Raw genomic sequence first — 5,220 nt, forward strand, 5'->3', positions numbered from 1 at the left:
CAAATCCCACTGGATGCCATTGAGAGTAAGATGGGTTGACTATCTTACTGAATGAACATAGGTAGGAAATTATCGAGCCTCTGTGTCTGGAGCTCAAGGAAGTTGACAGAACTATATGTAATCATTTTCTCCCCCCACCACTTATGGTAGAACCCATGGGTGCTTATAAACTCATATTTTGAATTGAAAACCTTTTGGTATGACTACTTAAAGACCATGTTCTATTTTTTCATTCTTCAAGAGCTATTAGAGTTTTTACCAGATCATTTGATTATTAACTAGACCATTTTAGTAATCAGATAACTTAAAAGGGATTAAACAGCATATGGCATAGAGTGAACCACAATTATGTGCAAAACTAAGTAAGTAACTTTTCTACAAAATGTCCTGTTGCCATCTTCACTAGGTGTTGATGCCCTCATCAGCTTCCTGCCACTGAGGCTGTGATCTTCATGGTGTCACTGGAGTATGAGCTCTGGGAGGGGTAGGGAGGGCCAGGAGAGCCCCTGCCTGGCCAGCTGCTCTGTGGTTATCATCTATAGTGTGCCTGTTCCACCAATGCGGAACATGTCTGCTGGATGAATGAATGCATGGGAGAGTGAATGAGTGGATGGCGCATGGTTACTCATCTTCACGTTCCTATGGATACATTCATCACGATCTCCCTTCATAACCTGCTTTTTATTAGCATATGTTAATTATATAAGGGGGGCAGTTCACTGTGACAGCTCCATACGTGTGTATTTATCATGTATCCCAAAGTCGGCATCTCAGCCAGGCACCGGTAGCTAACTTCTGTAATCCTAGCTACTCAGGAGGCTGAGATCTGAGGATTGCTGTTTGAAGCCAGACCAGGAAAGAAAGTCCATGAGATCTTTATCTCCAATTAATCACCAGAAAACTAGAAGTGATGCTGTAGCTCAAAGCAGTAGAGTGCTAGCCATGAGCAAAAAGCTCAGGAAAACAGCCCAGGCCCTGAGTTCAAGCCCCATGACCGACCAAAAATCAACCAAAAAAAAAAAAAAACAACCAAAAAACTCAGCATCTCTACCAGTCTCCTCCCTTCTCTTTGAAACAATTTCAACAGGTTTCACTATCCATTTTTCACACTTGTAAATAAACTGCCTCAGCCATACTCCTCCCCTCTCCCTTATTTGCCCTCTTCGTGGGCCATCTCCTACTTCTGCTAATACCTACATCCCAGCTACTCTGATTTGCTTTCCTGTCATTCAGTGGTTTTCAGTGAGTCTTAATGGTTTGGTGGAGTTATTCCCCATTTTTCTTATTCTTAACATCTCAGTGGTCAACACCTACTAATTCTACTTTTACACTCGATTTCCCTGCATGTCTTCTGTGTGTACTGCCCCCTCCTAACTCAGACTCTCACTGCCTCTGGGTTGGCTACTGAAAGTCTACCAAGCATCCTGCTGGTATTTGTTATTCCTGTCTACCCAGGCCTCCCGACCTGCCATCCACTCACTTGCTTATCCATCACACAGTTCCAGGATGCACTCAACCACACTGACATTCTTAAAGGAGGAACATTTCAAATTCTAGAAATTAAGGGTTTTGTATCTCTACTTTCCTAGCATCGGGGACTAAATTGGATCCAAGAGCAGGAAGAGAAATAAATAAGTAACATTGCAGTATATATGAAATGTGAAATATAGTAAAGAAGGTGAGTCTCATCTTATGAGAGAGTTTCCTGCATACTGGAGAAACTCAGGAATGTTTATAATTTATAAAAAGAGGGATACAATTCAAATAGACAGAACTGTAAGAGAACAACATTGTAGGAAAGTCAAATGAAGGTACAGATTTGCAAATGCCTAGGGCATGGGTCTGGGGGCTGCATAGATTTGAGATGCTCGCAGAGGCAGGCAAGGAAGCACTATGATGGGCGAGTTCACACATACACGTGTGTGAGCAATCGTGGGGCGTATCAAAGAAGGACACACACAGACCTGCCTCGCTTATTTATTGCCAAGATTAACTTCAGCTGTATTTTGCATGGAGTATCTCTGTAGAGACAAAGCTCCATGAGAGCACAAGGAGGTAAGGTGAAGTCTGGAACTGTGACTCTGACTGTAGAACAACCAGGTCCACTGCAGACATACCAGAAGGAAAAGGCTGAGCTTGGGTGGACGCACTTATGCACTGAAGGAGGAATTTCAGAGGTCTGGCAATCAAGGAAACATATAGGATCCCTCAGAAAGAATAGAAAGAGAAATTTTCAACAACAGGTGTAACCATCGGATTCTGTTGGCTCAAACCTATAATACTAGATACTCAGGAGACTGAGATCTGAGGGCTGTAGTTTAAAGCCTGTCCAAGCAAGCAAGTCTATGAGACTCTTCTCTCCAGATAAGCTCCCAAAAGCCAGAAGTCAAGCTATATCTCAAGTGGTAGAGCAACAGTGTTGAGCAAAAACGCTTAGGGATAGCACCTAAACCCTGAGTTCAAGTTCCAGGACTCTGTCTCTGTCTGTCTGTCTCTCTGTCTCTCTCTTTCTGTCTCTCTGTCTCTGTCTCTCTCTCCCTCTCTATCTCTCCCTCTCTCTCTCTCTCTCACACACACACACACATACATATACAAACAAAGACATGTTGTGACCACACTGAGGATTTATAAGAATCCACAGTATAAAATGGGAGCAGAGAGAACCTGGAGGGGCAGCTTCGGCTATAGCAACAGGACATTCAAAGCAGAATCAGAACTGCAAAAACTGCAGCATGGAGAGAAAGTGAATGAGTAAAGAGAATAAGTGGCGAGTTCATGGATGTGAAGCCTGCAGGCAACCTTGTATTTCTTTCCTTTCATAAATAACTGCACAGCATCCAGTGCGTGCACTGAACTATATCCTAGAACTATATCCGGACATGCACTTCAGTTATCTTTAGAGAGTGGAGCTGACAAGGAACCAGGAACATAGACAGCACACACCGTGGCCAGTGAGGATTAAGATAGGACAAGGTCCATGTACACAGAAAAGCTGGAATATTCTTGTCATTGTGCACAACTTTTATTGTTTCCTGGAGAAAGAGATGCCTGTTCCAGATTGGGAAGATCACTTGGAATTATTTGGGTGGATGTTGGCAGAGGAGGCTTAACACAAATAAAAAGAGGAGAAAGTAATCCCAGAAGAGGAAAATGTGTTCAGAACCGTGAGGCATGAAAGAACATGATTAGAGCAGAGTGACCAGACACAGGACAGTCTCGAAGGTCGGAGTGCGCGGGACCTTGTGAACTGAGCTAACGTTCTTCAAAGACTGTGTTACAAGACTGATGAGCAGCCCCTGGGAAAGAAGATGGTCTCACATGGATTTGGGGGCTCCAAATTATTCCTCTGGGTTTAGTGTGGCAAAAGGTTTACAGAGAAGAATGGCAGGAGGCGGGCAAGGAGTAGAGGAGGGAGGCAGGCGGGAGCAACCAGTAACTATTAGGTGTGGGCTGAGCACAGAAGCATGTGGCCCAAAGACTAAAAGTTTCAAAGAATAACAATGGATGAAAATGGATTTGGCACTCTGAAGGAAAGGCTTGACAAAAGCCATCTGATTGTGCATCAGACTGATTTAAAAAGTGCCATAGAACTTTATCTAGCAAGGTGAAGTGCCTAGCAAGGAACCAGGAGTCAGTACAAGGAAGTAGATGGGAACAGCTAACTCCCCATCGACAAACAGGTACCCAGGAAGCCACCCACCTTTGCCTTCCTGTTTCTGAAGATGGATTCTCTAATAGCTTGCACAAAGCTTATTTTTAAGAGAGGAGAACCACTTGGGCTGAGGAGAGCTAGAAAGATCAGGGCTCCAGGAAGGAAGTAGACAGAGATACAATCAACCGTGGTAGGTGGGTCATTTTAGTCTTTAGTATATAGAAATATTCTACATGTAAATCTAGATCACTAGAAATATTTAGATGTAAAATATTGTAATGCTGACAGGGCATTTGGTCTACTTTTTTCCTCTAATCTAGAGCCAAAGCATTGCTGAAGTGTAGTAGGTTATAATAAATATGTGTTGAGTGAATTACTGAAATTATTGATTTCACTTGATGGGAAAAAGTATAAGAAAAGAAAGATCCAGAAGAAAAAAAATTGTCTTAAATTTAGTGTTGAAAGGTAGTGTAATGAAACTTTTTTAGAAATGAAGATTTGGCAGAAAAGACACTTTTTTCTTTAAACATCAGAACCCAAGCTATAAATAATACACGCCAAAGCCCACAATACATTAACGTATTTTCCCTGACCGATTTCACCAATGCAAGGTATTGAGCAGCCTCAATGTAATGGTCACACAACAAACCAGAACATTTTCCTGCACAATGTGGTGTATGAACACAAATTCTAGCTTCCAGCTTTGGCTTATGTTTTAGTATGTGAAAAGATATTTCGCTCTGAGCGCAGGTGGCTCACACCTGTAACCCCAGCTCCTCAGGAAGCTGAAATCTAAGGATCACAGTTCAAAGAAGCCACCCTAGGCAGGAAAATCCCTGAAACTATTATCTCCAATTAACTACCAAACCACTGGAAGTGGAGGTGTGGCTCAAATGATAAAGCACTAGCCTTAAGTAATAAAGCTCAAAGACAGCACACAGGCCCTGAATTCTAGCCCCAGGACTTAACTCCCATAACAGTCCAAGAAAGGCTTAACTCTTTCCATACTCTCTAAATGTTAATAATTATAAACAGGAATCGTAATCTACATTTCTTTAAAACCTGTAACATCCACCAATAGACTTCCTGCTTACAGGCTCCTCGGTCAGCTGGAAGAACTGTTTCTCACAAGAGAAGGACTCGCTTCATAGATGAGTAACCAGGCTGGGGGAGCTTACAAGATTGAGCCTGGACCACCTGACTCCAGTCAGAGCTGGAAGGAGGATTTCGTGGGCCCAGCCCAAACCAGCATTCTTTCCACTCCCCTACACAGATGAGTCTACAACCACAGTTGAGTCACATTTGGAAGCCTCGCTCTGGCTGCAGTGGACATGCTTCTCGTCCAGTGATTTGAGCAGTGCTTGGCTCAGCACAGAACTGCAGCCCACTAACCCAGTGTGAGCTGCGCAGTGCTGCAGATATCTGGGCCTCGGTCCTGAATCAAATGTTGACATTTCCACGGCACTCGTCCCTGCCATTCCTTGGGGTGCATTTGGCTCAGGGAAAATAATTGCAACTCAGGTCAAATAGAGCACTTTAGCTATAGAGGTCAACCAGCTCCGCTGTGG

Source organism: Dipodomys ordii, unplaced genomic scaffold, assembly GCF_000151885.1.
Source record: "Dipodomys ordii isolate 6190 unplaced genomic scaffold, Dord_2.0 Scaffold152, whole genome shotgun sequence".
NCBI classification, from domain to species: Eukaryota; Metazoa; Chordata; class Mammalia; order Rodentia; family Heteromyidae; genus Dipodomys; species Dipodomys ordii.